The sequence below is a fragment of the Cydia pomonella genome, chromosome 23 (genome assembly GCF_033807575.1).
Source record: "Cydia pomonella isolate Wapato2018A chromosome 23, ilCydPomo1, whole genome shotgun sequence".
Classification (NCBI taxonomy): domain Eukaryota; kingdom Metazoa; phylum Arthropoda; class Insecta; order Lepidoptera; family Tortricidae; genus Cydia; species Cydia pomonella.
In genome coordinates, this window is record NC_084725.1 from 11,166,391 (window position 1) to 11,188,493 (window position 22,103).

The following is a 22,103-nucleotide window of genomic DNA, read 5'->3' on the forward strand; positions in this document are numbered from 1 at the left end:
CGCTGTGAAATTCATGGTTCCATAGTTTGGAGTCATCCATTTATTTATTTTATTTTTTTATTTATTTTCGATTTTATTCACAAATAAGCTTACAGTCTAATAAACCAAGGCGCTTATAAGTAATGATATTATAATTATTATACATGCTATGTCACACTTACACTATGAAAATTACATGTCAACCTTACAAAAACAAAAAGCAAATTCGATTATTTACATCTCACGAATTTCTAGGTTTTTGACCCCTCCCCCCCTCATTGTCACACTTGGTCACATTTGGCTAACCCCTCCCCCCCTGGTGTGACGTCACATTTTTCGCATTTTTTTTTTCAACAAAATCGGCGAATCGAATTTGTTACTATTAATGTTTCATCAAACTATTTTGGACAAAAGAAATATTAGTAATTATAACACAAAACCGACTAGGAAAGAAAATTAATCGCATAAAACGATTATCGTTTTAAAAACTCGTCATTTAACTGTACAGCGAATATTTTTTTTAAATAAATACTGGTGAAGTTAAAGTGACGTTACAAAAATTGTGACTCCCCCTCCCCCTTGTCACAACATGTCACATTTTCTTGACCCCATCCCTAAACCTAAACGTGTGATGTAATTAATGGATGACCCCCTTTGTTGTCGGCCGACAACAACTCATGGCGCAAAATAGGTACAGATTCTCTGTGCCGGTTCTTATACGTAGTGAATAGTTCAATGGTGCTGTGAAATTCATGGTTCCATAGTTTGTTGTCGGCCGACAACAACTCATGGCGCAAAATAGGTACAGATTCTCTGTGCCGGTTCTTATACGTAGTGAATAGTTCAATGGTGCTGTGAAATTTATGGTTCCATAGTTTGTTGTCGGCCGACAACAACTCATGGCGCAAAATAGGTACAGATTCTCTGTGCCGGTTCTTATACGTAGTGAATAGTTCAATGGTGCTGTGAAATTCATGGTTCCATAGTTTGTTGTCGGCCGACAACAACTCATGGCGCAAAATAGGTACAGATTCGCTGTGCCGGTTCTTATACGTAGTGAATAGTTCAATGGTGCTGTGAAATTCATGGTTCCATAGTTTGTTGTCGGCCGACAACAACTCATGGCGCAAAATAGGTACAGATTCTCTGTGCCGGTTCTTATACGTAGTCAATAGTTCAATGGTGCTGTGAAATTCATGGTTCCATAGTTTGTTGTCGGCCGACAACAACTCATGGCGCAAAATAGGTAGATTCTCTATGCCGGTTCTTAATGTAGTGAATAGTTCAATAGCAATTTCTAGAAAATAATTAATTGGTTCAAAAATATTCTCGTTTGAATCATGGTTATCGAATCATTCAAAGTTGTCAGAAACTGATAAAAATAACTTAATTTAGACATTTATAACTTCAAAAGGCGTGGTACATATTTTAACATAAACAGGTCTCGAAATAAAGCGTTTTGCAAGGCTAATCTAACACGGAAATGTTAGTTGCATTTAATTTGCATAGAAATTATGATGCAAAAACGTAGAAAGGAGTTATGGCAGTAGGAACAGAACAGCGGTGTTTTTTATATCTGTTCAATAATAATATTTTATCTTTTTATAGTAGTTTATGTGACTGCTACATAATAAAAGGCATTAAAATACACGAGTGTGGGTTTAAGAAACGTACGAAGTGAGTTTCTTAAAAGGACCACACGAGTGTTTTAATGCCTAATTATGTACAGTTACATACACTATTTTATCTTTACACATATTATGAACTTTCTATGATACATTCACTCACCCAAATTACAGCCAACGTTGGGGCATCGTTGCTGTCTTGGCGGAACTCGCGGATATGTGGCGGCGTCTCCGAAATATTTTTATCGCTCATTTTAGACGAAAACAACAAAACAAATTCATTTTATACTTAAAACTAATAAAAAGATAAACTGTACGTCAGGCGGTAAATGAAAACTATTGACGCATGTCACGCATCCGTAGTTTTTTTTATTCAGAGACAAACTTAGAGTCGGGGGCCTATTTCCGTATCATTCGATACAAACTAACATGCGAGACTTGTCAGAATTGTATGCAATTGACATTTCATTTCGAACAAAAAGGCATCTCGACTGATATTAGAATAGAGGTCAAATCGATTTGCGCCAAAATAATCTATTTTTTGTTCCCCTTCAATACCCCACGCATTATATGACCTCTCATCATCCTATTGTTATTACTATTTCATTGCAATTTTGAGAAATTCGTTTCCCGGCCTCTATAGTAATGTACTATTACTTAACATTTGCACACGCTGTGCTATCAAAATTGCTGCCAACTTATAATATATATAACGTGTCTTTTTATAGAACGTTATCACAAAATTCTTTCAAAAAATGTTAATATTACTTATGAAAGCAAAAAAATGTAAATAATCGTTTATGATTCATATTTGTTACATATTTGCTGTGATTTATTTTTCAAAACCTTTCTAATGATAAAAAAACGAACTATAGATTAGGTCTGACTCTAGCAACGTCCGATCCGTTTCGTGTCGAACCTCTGCGTCTGATATTTTCAAGGGAATGGCCCTGCTGAAAGCGATTAAATGGGTGAATGACCCCTTACTTTATATTACATTCAATTTCCAATCTGTTGGTAAGTTTCTTTTTCCTTGGTTACCAAGTTATTTATAGCCTATAGAAATAATTCTGTCATCTCCGCAGTATCCCTCTTATAAATACCTACAAAATATTACATTTCAGTTCATTACACGGCTCGGGGTCAGCGCCCTTCTTAAGAAGGAAATATAATTGATCCTCCATACAAAAAGTGCGAGTCGGACTCGCGCACGAAGGGTTCCGTACCATTATTTATAAAAAAGGCAAAAAAAAATAATTGTTGTATGGGAGCCCCCCTTAAATATTTATTTTATTCTGTTTTGAGTGTTTGTTGTTATAGCGGCTACACAAATACATAATCTGTAGAAATTTCAACTGGCTAACTATCACGGTTCATGAGATACAGCCTGGTGACAGACGGACGGACGGACGGACAGCGAAGTCTCAGTAATAGGGTCCCGTTTGACCCTTTGGGTACGGAACCGGAGATGATGTATTACTGTTGCCGCTATAACAACAAATATTAAAAAGTACGGAACCCTCGGTGAGCGAGTCCGACTCGCACTTGTCCGATTTTTAACTACTACGTAAGGTAAATTCTGGAAATTTCTAAGCTCTTTAAACTACTAATAGTAATTATTAGTTATTATGATTTATTTAGTAATCCTCTGTACCTATATATCGATATTGTATGTGATTGCAAATAAAATATAGATATCTCGTCACTGTAAAAAACTGAAGGGAACTTTATCTCTGCAGATGACTATACGTAATTATTCTGATCTGCACATTAGTGACAGACGTTAGTAGGGCTCTTAGATATACGATAATGATAAATAGAAAATAGCTGTGCTAATAGGTTTAAAATGAGTGACAAGTCCGTTCGGAAACCGCCAAGACAAATACATCGAATTATTCTATTCATAATACATACGACTTTAATTCCAAGGTTATAAAACGGATTGCTAACTTACATCTCTGTTTTATACTTTTGACGACCGGTTTGGCCTAGTGACCCTGCCTACGCAGCTGATGGTCCCGGGTTCAAATCCTGGTAAGGGCATTTATTTGTGTGATGAGCATGGATATTATAGATAGTATTTATAAATATTTATATATTATATATATCGTTGTCTATGTACCCGCAACACAAGCCTTATTGAGCTTACAGTGGGACTTAGTCAATTTGTGTAATAATTTCCTATAATATTTATTTATACTTTAGGTTATGTGTTCAACTCAAATTAATCTTTAGTATGGGTGAGAATAGCAGCTGTGTTGTTTTCAAGCACAAGGTACCAAATTGTCGATTGCCATAAGGACGCTCGCTCTGATAGGTTATACGTATAAAAATACAAGCAAATTTCGTCCTTATGGTAAGCGACAAAGTGGTACCTTCGGCTTGAAAACATCACAAACACTTATCTGGGGCTCCCCGCGGTTTTTAACGATTTTTGACAAGTTTTGCCGCCCGACCGGTCTTTTTGCGTCTGAAACTTCTTAGCAGGATTTGACGTGGTGAACGAGTCCGTTCCATTCGATACACATGCCCAAGCCACCTCAGTCATCTAAACTGCGGCGTCTAACCACCCCCCCCCCCCCCCCAGGCCTCCAACGATATCACCCCCCAGTTCACTGGCCAGGGTTCAGATCCTTAGAAGAGACGGCACAAAGCTTGCCTTGCGCAGCCTGTGTGCTCTGGCCTTTAGTAAATGAGGCTCAGGTGCATAGCCCACAGACAAAAGATCCATTGACATTACAATAATGGCGGCATGTCGAAGATGGCGCTTACGTACCTGTGCCTGAAGGGGCGCCTACGCCCTTTAAAGGGAGCTAATGCGTTATGACAGGTGCATTCATGCAGTATTTAATTATTAACAGCACTTTGACTTGACAGAACCTCAAATTGCATGAATCTTCTTTATTCAAGTATGATTTTGGTCTTTGGAACGGGTATACGATGTAAATCATTTTAACTAAAACGCATAAGTCGCATAAAAACTGGTACGATGAAATGATGTAAATTTCGGACGATCGTTGCGCGAAAAATAGCCAATCGCTATTCGCTTTATCACCGCTGTTTGGACAGAAGCAGAAGCGAAGGAGTGAAGCGGAGCGGTCAGAAACAGCGGCGTATTCCCATTTGGCCCCGCCCCACGTGACATGAGGCAGGGACAAATGAGAAAGATTTATATGAAAACACCGATTCCCAATACCCTACTGCCTGGCATATACAAATTTGAATACACCGACAAAGCGGACTCCGCTTTATTTGATCTAGCCCTAAAAGCCAGCACGTCTCCAGTAGGGCGTCCCTTATTTAACGATTTTCAGAAATTAATAACGCATACCCCCTAATTCAGTTTATTTTATCCCAAAACACTCTGAAAATAAATTTCAGGTCATTCCTGTAACAGGAACCTGTGCCGACTTGCAACTAAAATTCCCATACAAATTACTATGGCGAAATTTGGTCAGACAGTAATTTGATTTTTTTTTTATTGGTTTTCTGTACGCATCGAGATTTTTTGTGAAATAATGATTATACGGCAGTAGTATATGCGATTGATACGAAAAAAGTTATGAAAAAAAAAAAAAAAATTGGTTATTTTCATACATTGTATGGGAAAATCGCATGAAAGTCGGCACGGGTTGCAGTTACAGGAATGACCTGAAATTTATTTTCAGAGCGTTTTTGGATAAAATAAACCGATTTATTGGGTATGCATTATTAATTTCTGAAAATCCTTCAATAAGGGACACCCTAGTCTCCAGTACCAAATTGCGTAGGGCAAAATAAATTATTTAAAATATTATAAATAAATATCTGCCTATGCGAGTAGCCACAGAGGCGTGCTGCATTAGGTAATGCTTCGCGGTGAACCGCGCGGTTTACAAGACGTAACAAAAGGCCCGTGATTCAAATTCAAACTAGGGGTTCCATAGGTAGGTTCGTGCTCAGTCATGGCACTGTTTAATTTACTTGTGCATTGGGCATTGTGCGTGTTTTCTATATAAGATAGATGCACTTACGTCTATATTTTCATGTCTTTCCCATCACGGAACAATGGTGCTCCGGACCTTTGGGAGGCGTGCGCGGAGCCGAAGCCAACACGTAGAGGCCCTTTTGACACTTTAATGAAATGTAAGGAGTACACCTAGCGGATGTTGCCCTTGCCCGTGTCTATATTTTCTTATTGTTACATGCGTTGCTCACAATGCAGGACGTTTAATTAATTGTCAAGCTTTGTTCTAATACGTTACGTAACTAAGTTAAAAAAAGATTACACACATTATACCATGAAAATAAAGTAAATAATTAGTCTGAAGCAGGGACCGGTCCGGTATCCTCTTCAAGGGTTTTCGTAAGGCTTTGCTTACCAAAGCCGTTGCTGCCTAAAACCCTTCCATTTGGCTTTTTAAGTGTCTTTAATACGGGCAAGCAGTTCTCTTTTCGAATGTCTGATACCCGTTCCTAAGAGCTAACCTCTTGAAGCTAACCCTTATAACGCTTATGCCATTTTCATCTTTCTATTCATAAAAATAGGATCAATATAGTGAATTTATGTTTTAGGTGAAGGAGTGGATGTCTAACGCGTTGACAGCACAGGTGTCATAAAATTTGAATTAGGAAGGAGATATCCTTTCATTTGTAGCGGTAACTCTGAAAGGGAAACCCCTTTCTAGAGGGAAGTAAAATGAACTGGTAATCAATTCAAAGGGAAAGCAAATCGTTGGGGCTAATCGATAAACGACTAAGCCATTTAAAGGCTTTTTTCTGAGAAAGGGTGGACGGAAGCATGAAGGGGCAATGACTATGGCATAAGTATGTAAAGCTAACACGATAATTAAAATTTAAGTTAATAAGTTACATACTAGCCTCTAGCACATCTAACCGCGCGTATCAAGACGCACACGCGATAGAATACCTCTCTTTTAACTGTGCAAACGAGACAGAGGATCACGCTAGCTGCACTAGTTTGCAAGAGACAGGCCAATACGTTTTACCTAAAACGGATCTTTAACCTACGGTTAGGCCCTCAGCACACGGAGCGTAAGCGTGTAAAAACGTTACGAGTACTTACTTACTCCTTTGGCGCAGCGACCCAAAGTGTGTCTTGGCCTCCAACACTACTGCTCGCCACTGATCCCGGTCCTGTGCAGTTTCTCGCCAGTCGAGTTACGAGTACATTCATTCATTTCTTTATTTATAAAATAGTACATTTTACACGTCAACTAACTAATTACACTTCAATATTATAGCATATTATTAAGATAATTACATTTCAATATTTTGCAATTATTATAATCTAATATTTAATTAGGTTTCATTTAAAGTGTTTGGTCTGGGTCGGCCACCGTTATCGACGAATTCCTCGATATTATAACATGCTAAATTTGTTAATAATATTTTTACTTTGTTTGCAAACAATCTATCGCTCTGTACTTCCGATATTTCTAATGGTATCAAGTTGCATAATTTGACTTACGAGATTTAGCGAGTCTACTTCTTGGAATTAATATAAGATTACGTCTGCGAGTGCTCCTGCTGTATGCGTGAGTTGTTGTTTCGTAGTTGTGTAAGTTGGCTCGAGCGTACTTACATGCATTCAAGATGTAAACTCCCGGCAGCGTAAGTATTTTTGACTCCTTGAACAGGTCTTTCGCGGGATGGTCATAAGGTTTGCGTGTTATTATTCTTATGGCGCGCTTCTGCATTTTGAATGCTTTATCACGGTCAGCTGCTGTGCCCCATAAGTACAAGACGCGTAGAGTTCTGGGCACCAAGCGTCGCGTAAGCGTAATCGTTTTATAAGTGAAATCTCATTCGTTGAAATCATGTAGTCGCTGGCGTCAGATTTTACTTTCTCTTCAGGGGAGGATTTTTTTATTATTTGATTATGTCAGAAGTTTTGTTTTTTACGCGTGTATTACGGTACGCCTGTCGTAATGAAGACAGGGGGCCCACCGCGAAAACCGAATTTCGCAAATTGCGGGGATATTTCTCTTTTACTCTCACTAAGACATAATTAGAGTGACAGAGAAAAATGCCCGCAATTGACAAACTTCGATTTTCGCGGTTGTAGCCCAGAAATCTCATACGCTACGCTACGACGACGCTTCGTGTGCGGGCTTGTTTAAAGTTGTACGTGCTCGTAGCGCTCTCGTTCTACGCACGTAATACTATACGCTTACGCGTCTCTTACGCTTACGCGCCGTGTGCTGAGGGCCTTAATCTCAGTTTTCTTCCATTCGCAGGAAATCTAGTCCGAGGTCGAAATGTCGCCGCCGAGATGTTTATCTACGCAATTATGCTCTGAGCAGTTTAAACGCCATTCGAGAACATGTTAATCGTTAAGTAACGTCCTCTTTACCTAGTTGGTAGTGACCCTGCCTACGAAGCAGGAGGACCCGGGTTCAAATCCTGGTAAGGGCATTTATTTGTGCGTTCATCACAGATGTTTGTTCCTGATTTATGGCTGTTTTCTATGTATTGAAGTACTTATCTGTATCTATCTATTATATAATTATATCGTCGTCGAGTACCCACAACACAAGCTTTGTTGACAGAGATGTGAAAAATAGTTTATAAAAAGTATTTAAATACAAAATACAAATACTTCCTTGATATACTATTTCAAATGCAAAATACAAAATAGTTTTCAAATTTGTATTTAAAATACTAAATACAAAATAGGTATTTTCAAAATGCTTTTTTAAAATACAAATACTTTGCGATAAAAGGTACTCTTAAATAGTGAATACCTAGTCTGAATTAAAAAGTTAGTATTGCTCGGAATTTACAAGTTGGAAAGCCTTTTTTATTCTTTAAAAATAGTGTGTATATCAGTCCTCTAGAGTGCAAATTTTACCGGTTGAATGGACTTTTAAGTGATGGTTTTTAACGGTCAATTATTAAAATCATTAATTTAGATTTGTAATGTTTACAGCTAGTATATAGGTACCTCTCGTTGGTTGGTGAAAACGTCTCGTTTGTGTTTCACCAGGGCAGAAAAGTTTGTTTACCTCTCGTGCCTTGAAACCCTTGCAACGCTTAAGATTCCACATTTTTTATCTCTCGCTACGCTTGTGGTAATTTGCGGCGTTACTAAACATATTCACCAGTTTCATGTTAAAATAATAAATAAATATTATAGGACACTATTACACAAATTGACTAAGTCCCACAGTATAATATAATAAGCTCATTAAGGCTTGTGTTGTAGGTAGACAATGATATATATAAATATTTATAAATACTTAAATACATATACATAAGGTCGATATTTAAACGATAGGTACAATAACAGCTTCGACAGGAAAACATAACTAAGTATGTAATAATAGTATTAAGCAAACAAGGATCGGTCAGCGCAATCTCGCCAACTATTACATAAACCCTAGACGTTTTCAATAGTGGCTCATTGTGTTAAACCCTGTTTCAAAAAATTCATAGTGAATAAATAAACTAAAAAAAAAAAAAAAAACAGAAAACACCATGACTCAGGAACAAATATCTGTGTTCATCACACAAATAAATGCCCTTACCAGGATTTGAACCCGGGACCATCGGCTTCATAGGCAGGGTCACTACCCACTAGGCCAGACCGGTCGACATAAAAGAATGAGAGAGTTGCAAGGATTGTAACGTCAGAAGAAATTGTAACTCCTACTTACTTTACCTAATAAAAAGTATTTTGTATTTTGAAAATAGAAAATAGGTCCCAAAAACTATTTGAAATAAAATACAAAATAGTTTTCTTTAAAAGGTATTTAAATACAAAATACAAAATAGGTATTTTGCATTTTGTATTTGCATTTTAAATACAAGTATTTCAAATAAGTCACATCTCTGTTTGTTGAGCTTAATGTGGGGCTAGGTCGATTTGTATAAAATTGTCTCATAATATTTATTTATTACTGTTAGCTTGAACAGCCCTGACGCGATTTATTTCATATAATTTCATTTTGACGTTTGGAGAGCCTTTACACCTCCAAATTTAATGTATTGTTAACCATAGAGACTATGTATACATCTCTGTTATATTATAATTATTATATTATATTGATTACTACGCTAGCAGCTGATAGCTGATGTGTGGATATCACTGCACTTGTTGTTTTATACGATTAATGTTCATTTTGATAATTAAAAAAAAAAGTAATTTATTGTCGCAAATAAATAGTATATACAGCAACTCATAAGCAAACAAAAAAAGACACACAAGCACAATATGAACAATAGGGTTTAAATGGGTTTTTAGGGGTTTTTAATGTTTCTCAAGTATGTCTTTAAAACTACTCTGTTTCTGTTATATTGTAGGAACTAATTATTTATTTTAAAATAAATAATAATAAAAATAGCCAATAGGCTGTTTTCTTTATAATGTTGCTATTTTTCATGTGACTATTATGATGTCATTGTAAATATTGTTTAATGATAGATAGATAATAAAGCCCTTGTGACCTACATACAGAAAAAAAAAATTAAAGTTTTTTTTTTTTATATATTTAAGTAAAGGGTGAACCGTTTCATCACAGAATTCCAATAGCCACCTCCTATGTCCACGCAATATGATCAGCTTGATGGTGCCATAGGAAGTGGGTCTAATTTAGCTTGCATGATTTGACCCAAACATAACATACATTGCTTAACTTGCAACAAGCTTGTAAAAACTCATAGAAAAATCTTTCTTACTTAAAAAGGCTTGTAAAGAACTAAGTCTATTCTATTCTGTGCTTATACCTATAGAACACTTATGTCCCAACCACTTTGCATTTCAGCAGATTTTCAACGCTTTTCACATACTTATGCAAACAAGGTTGACAAACACTGCCATACATCAACTCAAAGAAACTCAACTCCATTACAAAACACACTATTATATGGCTTATTTCTAAAAGCTTATATCCTATAATTGTGCAAACCTTCATATGGCCTTATGATAGTTTTAAGTCTCAAGTATCTAAAACGCAGACAAATCAAGGGTTTTTGAGTAATTGTTACTTACAACCTTCTTTCGAAAGAATGTATGTAAAGTCAGGCCAAGATAGGTTGACAGCCATTTTGACAGCTCAGACAGTGCGTTATTTGAAACATCAGATTTCTATGAAATGATGACTTAACACTTGTACAGGCTGAACTATCAATATCGCTGCCAACTTAGCATGGTCTGACTCTGTGATTAGTCTTTATAATTTTTAAGGACTAGGTGAATACCGTGTCGTAGAAATTGAGGCCACTTATCAGCTTCATAGACAGGGAACCACTTTCCTTACACAAGTAACTACCCCCAGGTTTGGAATGGAACCAATGAACTAGAATATACAGGTATGACATCTATCTATACATATTACTGTATTTGGCCAAATATCATGTTCAGTTGTACAGTTTAACCACAAAGTTCAAAGTTGAATACCAAAGTACGGCTATACCTATACAGTTACATATGTGGTTCACGTTGCATCCTTTTTTAGCCCCTGATGCAAAAAGAGAGGTGTTATATGTTTGACGCCAATGTCTGTCTTTGTGTCTTTGGCATTGTAGCTCTCAAACGATGGAACGATGTTGATGTGGTCTTTTTAAACGTGAAAGTGAGTTTCCTAGCAGTGGTTCTTAGCTATGTTTGATTAAAATTGATCGAGCAGTTTGAAGAATATCAGCTCTTTTGCAAAAGGATGTAATTCAGTAAAGACAAACAAAGCATAACCACAACTCCCATATATACCTAACCTTAGAATAATCAGTTTTAGCATGTAAGTACTTTAGAGTATATTTTACAATTGTATTTGCATGTATTTATACGTGAAAGCAACTAAATGTTCTGATTCTGAAAGAGTCATAATATAATTGAACTAATTTGTTAAAGTATGTCATAATGTAGTGTGTAAAGTTGTTTAGATCTATTTTCGAAACTGCCTTCAATAAAGTGTTACAGAAAATAAATTAGATATGCTATGTAGATTTTGATGAATGCCTATTGTTGTTATAAATCATGCATTAGCATGTTTTACTGTTGTTTCCATTTCAAAGCACAATCTATTGCCAATTACCAATAACTGCATTGCATGTATGAATAATAATTTAATTAAAATTGGTAGCAAACAGTTACCAAAGCTGAAGACACATTCATACTCTGGCAAGAATACAGATATTATTTGTAAAGCAGGCAGGCAGTTGAAATTACTGATAATGCCTGGATTCAGAGTTATTTATAAATAAAGTTTTCAATTTTGAGTAGGATTTATTCTTTTATTCTTAAACTCATTAACACTTTAGGCTGATACTATACTGGAGTTTGTTCCAAGCATTGACCCTGTTGCTAAAAAGTGTCATGAGGATTATTGTAGGACCTGCGAGACACCAGTTTATACTGATGACCTCTCAGACGGTTGTTGTTATTGCAATCTAGCATCTTATGAAAATCCGAGGTCATAGTGTTGCATTAGTATTTTGTTGATAGATAATATACATGTATACTGAACAGAAAATCATGTCTAAACAAATACTGGTGGTATAGAGGCCTGTGCACGCTGTGTTTTGCATGCATGTGCACATTCTAATATATAGATCCTTATGAGAGAAGACACATGGTCAACTTGTGTGACGTGTAGGTGCACGGCTTCAATATTTTAGTGCATATGTATGTTTACACCTTTGTAGTTATTTAACAAGATTGTTTAGGAACACCCACTCTCCTTATATACCATTTCTACATGCAAAAATCAATTGCCTGTTGCAAATGGATTTTCGTTCTCTTATGATGTATTGGAAAAATATAGCTAGAAATCATAAATTGAATCTGAAGAAAGTATGATGGGATGACTAATGGGGAAAAACAAACAGCTTCAACTCTAAATAAATGGGAAACGGAGAACACAAATGATAATGACGGTACTTTAACTTTTAAACCGACACAAAACAGAAATTGGTGAGCTCAAACCCCTTTGGTGGCCAAAATTTATGATTCTAAAGAAAAAAATGCAAAAAGAGGTTCAAAAATGATGTCCAGTATTTTGGCTGTTGTTGATTTAAGAGTCCGCAGCAAGCTTGGCTCTCCATACAAACATAGTTACACTCTCATTATAAAACAACTCGCTAGACTGCTCTGAAACTTTATACATACAATAGGATAACGTATATCTACGCCTGTAATTAGTTTATGATATGATAGCTAAAGCTAAAATTTTGATGACAAAGACAGAATTAGGACAAACATAACAAATCTAAGGGATGAAGAGACAGATCTATATTTAAGGTCATGTTAGGTAAGTAAACTACATATGTTTCACTTACCTAACATGACCTTATATTTGGTTGAACAATCCTATGATAATATGTCCATCAAATCCAAATGTCTAATTCTTGGGAAGTTACATCCATAATTATGTACAACAAACATGAATTAAAATTACCATATAGTATTACTAACATATACCAGTAGTATGTTATTGATAGACTGAGTTTTAATAATATATAATTTTGTATTAAAACATCATTAAATAAAGTACACAAGTTAACCACAAAATTACTCATAACTAGGTAGCATAACGTATTTCCACACTGTATGACAGGTACATACTGGACCATACCGTACATTTTACACACCACTAAAATGTCTAAAATACGCCCAAAACGTCAATATAATCCGCCTTAACTACCATATGTACATATGTAGTGGCTGTTTAAAGTTATTTGTGAACATATTTTGCAGTAATGAGGTGATATGTATAAGAATCGATGGTCCGACTAGCAACAGGGGCTGTGCCTCTGTACTCTATAAGCATGTACCTATAGTACGCGTACATGCACGCCTAGATTTTCACGAATACGTGACATCCTAGCATACGATATACGATGTACTAGAAAGCACCCTAACATACGGCAAACGGAACTAGATTGAATCAATGATAGCGTTCGAAACAGAAATTAAATGGCTCACCCAATTGTACAGGCCGGCGGTGCCCCTCGAAAACTTGCCCGATAAACTTATCAACGCCGCGGTCCCAACTCAAACAAGTAAATATTTTACTAAAATAAAGCACAAACACTTATTCATCATTATTACAAGCTAACAGTAGAAGTGATAAAATAAGACAAGAACTTTTACCCTTCCGTCAGCAATATAACTTCGATCGTCCCTCCAGCGGTTTCAGGGCGCTTCCTATATCACCATTAAGACTGGATTCTCACTTTTTGGCACATTTTGTATCTGTACAACAACACCACACTGAATCAAGAATTAATCACAAGTTTTTAACACGGACTCTACCACCATTAGCTTTTCATACACCTTATCCCGGGCACAGTCCTCCTCACGGCCATTTGCAAATTGCGTCAAAATTCCAGGAATGTGATTGGTGGATTCCGCGCAAGTCTTGTTTCAGTCCTACACCGCTACCTGGTGGCAACGTTGTAAACTATTAATCTTGCCACACAAATTCCTTCTCTAATACCAGCGTCTAAAGCCTTTTAAAATATTCATGTTCGCACTTACACCCTTTTCAACTGAATACTGTGGGGTGCGGTAAGGTAGTTCGAGAACCCCGTATTGTGACGTCAAACTGGGCGTGAATAATATAAAGCGGGCTATTTAAAATACGATTATACGAAACGAAATTAACAACAAGAATCTCATTAAAGGATGTCAATGAATAAAAAAAAGAAATGTTAGTTCTATCTCTGTAATAGCAAGATTAAATAGAAAATGGTGTACAAATTTCATAAAATTCTCACCAATAATAATTTGGCGATATACCTTATTGCGTTCCGTTTTACGCAAAAAAACTAGCATATATATTCACCGTCTTTCAGTAGACAAAATAAATTACCTTTCAGAATAAAATATTTCCGAGTATTATGATATTACATAATTTAACCAATAATTCAAAACAATAATATACAACAAAATTTTAATAAACTAGAAACTACTTCGAATCATTTTAATTTTCATATGATTTCCGAACGAAAGTTTGTTGTCAAGTAAGCAAACGTCAATCAGCTCAGCAGTGCGCTTTGTTATCTTCTGCGTAATAGACGTGTCACGAAGTCCGCTTGCGCTCGTTCCGTGAAGATTTATTTGGAAAATAAGCAATTAAATTATTTCACGCGTGTATCAGTTATGAACTAAGTGTCGGAATTAAACTATATAGACTTCCTTTAGATGCTGGTTTGTTTAGGACTTTGTTGGAGACTTCAATTGTGAGTTATTCCGCAATAATAACAAGCTGAGTAATCTAATATAGGTAGTTGCTGTCGGTAAGTATTATAGTTTAATTTTAGATATAATTTCCATAAAATCGTTTTATATAGACTGGGTTGCCTTGAAAACTTGTGAGTCGGCGATTTTACTGTTTTCGTATGATATTTTAAGATCTGTAGATTGTTCAGCGGGCCAAGTCCTTGATAAAGCCTTTTGTCGTTCTCTTCGTGAACGCAGTACCGCATTGCGTAAAATAGTTACAGTATAATAAATATCCTTGTCTCGATAACGTTTCTATTCTGTTTATCCTACTATAATAGTAATAGTACAAATGTCCTTTTGTAATGTTTGTTTTTTTTTTTGCTAACTCAATCAAAAACCGTTGTATGGATTTGGATGAAATTTGGCCCGCCGATAGTAACAAGATATTAGACATAGCCTCCTTTTATTCTGGATTAGGTACCCTACGGGTGTGAAATGGGGGTTAAAGTTAGTATAGCAGTATTAAGAGGGAAGTGGGTAATCTAAAAAAAAAACTGCTATGCCAACAATGTTAATGCTGAGAAAAACGGAAGCAAAATTAGATCTTTCAACATATACTGTGTTTGTCCCATATACAGTGTTTTTTTTTTTACGATGTCGGTGTCAAACAAGCGAACGGCCCGCCTGATGGTAGGCGTATGCCAGAGGAGCTACATGCGTGTTGCCAACCCTAAACCCCCTTCCCTCGTTGAGCTCACGTGTTATTGGAATAAGCAGGGTATAAAATAAATACCTGAACATGGTTGAACAAATTCATAAAGTGGAGACTGCCTTGCAATAACATTTTTTTCCGGGACTAAAGTACTGGAAACATACTAAATAATTAATATTGTGTTACAGTGAAAAACAGTGCAATCCTAGTTTTTGTCCAATACAATCAAGAGGTGTAAAATAAAACAATGTTTTTTTTTTAAACATGGCACTAAACATGTTGTGTTCACATTCTGCTTTTCATGCAACATTCTAAACGCTTAGTAGCCTCTATTTTCTTTTGAGCAGTATATATCTTTAGAAAGTTCCAAAAAGACTGTTTGTTTTATTTTATGCCTATTCATTGTATTGAATATAAATGAGGAATGCATTGTTTTTTACCGTATTTATAACAATATTATTTACTTAGTATGTTTTCGCAATTTATCCCAAGACAGTCTCCACTTTATGACTTTGTTTTACCAAGTTTAGGTATTTATATTCTGCCTATTCTGATCACTGCCCATATAATACCTGCAAACAATGTGGTATCATGATACCTAACATTTTAATAAAATAAGTTTAAATAGCAGCTTAAATTCAGAATTTAATTTTATAATACCCAAGTTTTTTTTTCAGTGTTTGTGTTTGTGTCAATGTGTTTAATTTATTGAATATCAAAAAGTGGCGCCATCTAATAGAAGACCAGAGGTATCATATTTATTTAAAGATGGCGCCACTTTTTGATATATAACGATTTTAACACATATCAGTGAAAGGATAAGGATCAAAGACAAATGGTGTTTTAAAGTTTTAATCATGTGTCGAAAGATGGCAGTAAATTTACTGTGGCTACAAAGTTTTCTTTAACAATCCACCTCTATTTCAAATCTCTTTGCCTATACCCGGTGTAGAACCTTAGTTCTACTTTTATATCAGAGCAGGCAATGCTCAAAATATCTAAACATGCACTCTAGATAGCACTTTGACAATTGTAGAGGCGTGTTTAGATATTTGTGAGCAACTTGGCCGCTCCAATATATCTGATGGGGACTGGACTAAAATGACAGTTGAATTGGGTAGATTAGGTAGTAAATTGGCCAGTCAAACTGTCACTTTTGTATCTATTCTGTAATATTGTTTATTAAATGATGTTATAACACTTATATCATCGCAACTTGTTATGGGGCCACATGTTTTTCACCACAATGTCTAATAATAATAAACAAGGCAAATTTAATTCCGCATTTACATTCTCCAAAACTCATTAATCATAGATAAATAGATAAATATTTATCATACTTGTTATTTCAACTTATGATTATCGAAACTAATTACCCACATGTTTTCATAACTTGATAACATAATAGTAGTTGGTAACAATATTCCAATTTTAGTTCAACTAATTCATAATTTAATACTTAAGTAATGTTACTCATAGTTTAAGCATTGGTCTAAGGGTATAAGGCATGTAACTATCATTCGTGGGTTCGAACCCCGACTCGTACCAATGAATTTCACACAACTAAATACGAAATATCGTTTGATTACCAGTCGCTTTTCTGGGAAAACATCGTTCCAATTTCAGATCACACTTTTGTAAATCCTTTTGTGACCCCTGGCTCCCTCGGTAGTTTCTCTATGTATATAAGTATTTATTTATACTTATATAGTATATATATCGTCGTCTAGTACAGTCACGTCTGAAAACATCGACACGATTGAAGTGCCAAAAATACGTATTCACGACGTTATGGTCCATATATTAGAGTAGTGTATACATATTTTTGGCACTTGTCCGTCTCGATATTTTCAGACGTGACCGTACCCACAAGTCCCACAACACAAGCCTTACTGAGCTTACTGTGGAACTTGGTATCTGTGTAAAATTGTCCTATAATATTTATCTTTTTATTTATTTATTTACTGTATTCTCGCAATAAATTCCTAGTTCAAGCAGATATTTCAAATGACACTGTTGTCACGAACAATAGACTTATTATTATTGTGTGACATCGACTTTTGTAAGGTCTTTCCTGGTTGCGCGAAATGACATTTTGAATTGACAGAAAATATTGTCTTATTTATTTAAGCTTTATTGAACATAACGTCACAAGAAAGTGAAGAAAGAATGTAGCTGGGTAAATGGCGGACAACGGGCAAATCATTTTTGTTAGGTACAAGCTTTTATCGCTGACTGTACTTTTCTTTCCACAGGCAACTAATACTTATTGCTCGTAAGGCCCGTCCTTCGATAGGTATATGTCAATGGGCTTGATGGAGAAAGCATCACTAAAACATGTCTAATTTCCACTTAATTTAAATTGTATTGTATATTTTGTATGTAAAAGTTAATTACAGATCTGAAAAGATCATAGATCACCCAAAGGGGTCATCCATTAATTACGTCACACGAATTTCTAGGTTTTTTTGACCCCAAACTCCTTGTCACATTTAGCAAACCCCCCTGGTGTGATATCATACATTTTTGACAATTTTGTTTTCAGTGAAATTGGCTAATCGAATTAGGTATTAATGGTATTATTAATACTTATACAAAATATTTTTGATAATAGAAATATTATTAATGTTATAACACAAACCGATTAGGAAAGAAAACTAAACGAATAAATACGATTATCGTTCCAAAAACTTTTAACATAACAGTGAATAAAAAATGATATTATTTTTTTGGTTATTGATGAAGTTAAAGTGACGTCTTTTTTTTTTATACTACGTCGGTGGCAAACAAGCATACGGCCCGCCTGATGGTAAGCAGTATCCGTAGCCTATGTACGCCTGCAACTCCAGAGGAGTTACATGCGCGTTGCCGACCCTAACTCCCTCCCGCCCCACGTTGAGCTCTGGCAACCTTACTCACCGGCAGGAACACAACACTATGAGTAGAGTCTATTGTTATTTGGCTGCGATTTTCTGTAAGGTGGAGGTACTTCCCCAATTGGGCTCTGCTCTAGATCTGGAATGACATCCGCTGTGCTGTGCCCTACCACACAGAGCGAGATGACATTCACAATGCCCATACCTCTCTTGTGGACGTAGTTTAAGGACAACGTCAACACAAAAAAACAAAGTTTGTGACTCCCCCCTCCCTCTTGTCACAACATGTCACATTTTTTCGACCCCCTCCCTCCCTCTAAACGTGTGATGTAAGTAATGGATGACTCCAAGGTGAACGGGACAAGGGCAAGCGAATCATTATAATTTAGCTGCAGTTTACTGAATTTAGATTTAGATGCGTATTTTATAATGATGGATTCAAATTGCATTGGCCTTAATTTATACATATGGAGGTCGAGGTTGACGTACCTATATCTGAAGTTTCTTTATCTTACAGACATTGACATATATCTAGGGATGGGCCGTACGGGCACTAAGAATGGTGCTAGTTCAGGGGTGTCAATCACGAATTTGAGCCAATCGTGCAGCCTAACGCAAATAGTTGCGACTTGCGACCATTCGCAGCGCGTGATACGAACTCATCAACCAATCGCGTTGCGGCGTTAGTCTGCACGATGGCTCGAATTCGTGTGCGTGACGCCGCTGTACTGGCCCCATTCTTATTGCCCATAAGGCCCGTCCTTAGATATATGTCAATACTTACAGAATTCTATTTTATGTCTGAATACTAGTGTCCAACTGGAGTTTCTGTTTCGGTAGGTTTCGGCATAAAAATGTTTTTCCGGCTGAATATACGGTTTCAGCCAAAAAACACATTCCTCGCTACGCATCTAACGCATCCTCGCACATCTCTGGTAGACACGCAGTAGGGTGTCCCTTATTGAAGGATTTTCAGAAATTAATAATGCATACCCAATAAATCGGTTTATTTTATCCAAAAACGCTCTGAAAATAAATTTCAGGTCATTCCTGTAACTGCAACCCGTGCCGACTTTCATGCGATTTTCCCATACAATGTATGAAAATAACCAATTTTTTTTTTTTTTTTCATAACTTTTTTCGTATCAATCGCATATACTACTGCCGTATAATCATTATTTCACAAAAAATCTCGATGCGTACAGAAAACCAATAAAAAAAAAATCAAATTACTGTCTGACCAAATTTCGCCATAGTAATTTGTATGGGAATTTTAGTTGCAAGTCGGCACAGGTTCCTGTTACAGGAATGACCTGAAATTTATTTTCAGAGTGTTTTGGGATAAAATAAACTGAATTAGGGGGTATGCGTTATTAATTTCTGAAAATCGTTAAATAAGGGACGCCCTAACACGCAGCCAACAACAAGTAGTTGATTGACAAGCGAATAATTATTTTTAAATAATGGCACATCATTATTTAATTGATATTTGTATTCATTAGTCGTAAACATCAATATTTAAGTAAGAATCAATTTGTTAGATTCGTGACGCAGTTCTATATCTCACGACAATCAATAGCTTAATGATACTATATCATTTGGAAAGCAATTATGTAGATTAATTATGAATTTATTAATAACTTATGTAGTACAAAATAAGTACTAAGGTATAGAGGTTTCTCTCGCTTGAACCTTGCTTTTTAACCCCGAAGCAAAAACGTAAGCGAGAGTTATATGTTTGACGCCAATGTGTGTGTCTCTCTCTCCAACGGATGGACCGATTTCGATGCGGTTTTTTACGTGAAGCGAGTTTCCTTGCGGTGGTTCTTAGCTGATAGAAATCGATCCAGCAGTTTGAAGATTATCAGCTCTTTTCCAAAATGATATAAGGCATTTTTGGCATAAAATGTTCTTTTTTTGTGGCATAAGGCGTTAGAGGTTTTTTAATGTTTAATTTAATAGTTATGTATGTATCGTAGATCCAGAGTCGTAGATTAGAAACAAATCTATTGATCAGTTTTTACAAAAAATGATATAAAAGCAGAATAATTGGGTAGTAATCATTTAATCATCTTTAAAACGATAAATATAACTTAAGACTCGGGTGCCGTTAAGATAGAACATTCTTACGGTAGATATCGCTAAGCATCTAAGGCTTGTAAAGCCTGACCAGTAATATATGATCACGCGCCATATTGCGGAATTTCATTGGAACAAAAATTTTCATACTAAACTGAACTGTGACCCTATACATGAGAATAACAGCGCCCTCTTGACAATGATCATATATTTCTGGTCGAGCTTTATAGTTCGTGTCGTCCACGATGACGCGCAGATTTTCCAAATCTGACCGTTAATAAAATGACAATACGTGTCAAGACACGCGTCTACGTGAATGACACGATCTATAAGTAAACAAAAGGAAGGAATGGAAAAATTCGCACGCGTCTGGCAAGCTTCAGTGTTCCAAAAGGTCGCAAGTAAGGATCTCGGTGAATTTTTCATTTAGAATAAAAAAAAAATTATAACAGACAAGCACATCTTTTGCGACTTTTAATGCTATTATTTCCGAAAATATTACGGCCATTATACTTTTCGTTGTGTATAAGTTTTTAATTTTTTTTCGTAAAATGCATATATTAGAATAATTACTTTGTTGTTTTGTGATGGAGAAAGAGGTTTAATTAGGCTATCATTTCTGATACTAAATCGCAGTAACTCAGTATTCCTTGATTATCTCGACATTTGTATGAAAATAAGGCATTTACCACTGCGTTACCTTTTTACATTAATCAATATTAATATGTCCCTATATGAATTTTGGTCAACAAATTACTTTTATTTGGTTCAAGTACAATTTGGGAATACAATTTTATACAATGAATTAAATAACTATCATACTTTTTTCTGGCAATAGATTAATGTTCATGAAGAAGTAGAATGACCTACTAGTACTACATTTACTTATATAAATCAATTATATACAAATAGACACAATTTCACTAGGTAGGTAATTTCACATGATGATCGTTCATTAGAATAAGACCTGCATGAAATAACTAATAATTTCCCCTAGTATTCACTCTGCGTTAAGACACGAAAGAATAAACTAAAAAAATAAATATGTTTATCGTAGAATATATTGCTCATGTTAGTCGTCTAAAAAATCTGCCAAACACAGCTGATTCTGGTGTAATTAGTGTTTTGTTACAATAATAATTATGACGGCTTCGTAGCTCATTCAATTTTAAACCTTAAGTGATCGCAATGCGGTTCCATTTCGAATGCTCATGGAACAAAGACTGTGTTACTCATATGTTTAAACCAAATCATTATCCAGCCCCTTTGTGTAGCTATTATATTTTGAACCTTATTCAAATATGGTTAAGATTAAAATTGTTTGGGAATATTGTTCTGTTTTGTTCGCAGCTTCGCTAGAGATTATAATTGTTATATAAATATTATCATTCGGGTTCAAAGACGAGTGGATAGGAATTTGCCATATTTCCTGTGTACTGTGGACTTTTATTATTTTATTTGATTTATCCCGTATTCCTGACGATATTACAAGTAAATAGTTGTATCAACGGTTTTGTTGTTTCTAGAAACTTCATTTTCGTTAATTACTTTTATAGTCGACTGGGTACAATCAGTGCATGTACAGTCGAGTTCAGAAGCGTAAATAAAGTCTGTCAAGTTCCTCTAGTTCCGTAAGTACAAAAAGCGGCAAATTTAAAAAATGTAGG

General features: G+C 35.7%; 2 protein-coding genes across 3 annotated transcripts in view; one reads left to right on the top strand and one right to left on the bottom strand.

The window, feature by feature from the left end:
• LOC133530637 (guanine nucleotide-binding protein G(I)/G(S)/G(T) subunit beta-1) overlaps positions 1-13,933 on the bottom strand; it is a 48,772-nt gene extending 34,839 nt beyond the window's left edge. The window contains exon 1 of one of the 2 annotated variants that reach the window (XM_061868646.1): positions 13,696-13,933. The gene's annotated coding sequence lies outside the window, so the exon portion shown is untranslated. The other variant, XM_061868647.1, reaches the window with a different exon arrangement.
• Positions 13,934-14,591: 658 nt separating this feature from the next.
• LOC133530649 (ATP-binding cassette sub-family D member 1) overlaps positions 14,592-22,103 on the top strand; it is a 124,304-nt gene continuing 116,792 nt past the window's right edge. Inside the window, exon 1 of the mRNA XM_061868667.1 lies at positions 14,592-14,843. The gene's annotated coding sequence lies outside the window, so the exon portion shown is untranslated. The remainder of the gene's footprint in view (positions 14,844-22,103) is intronic.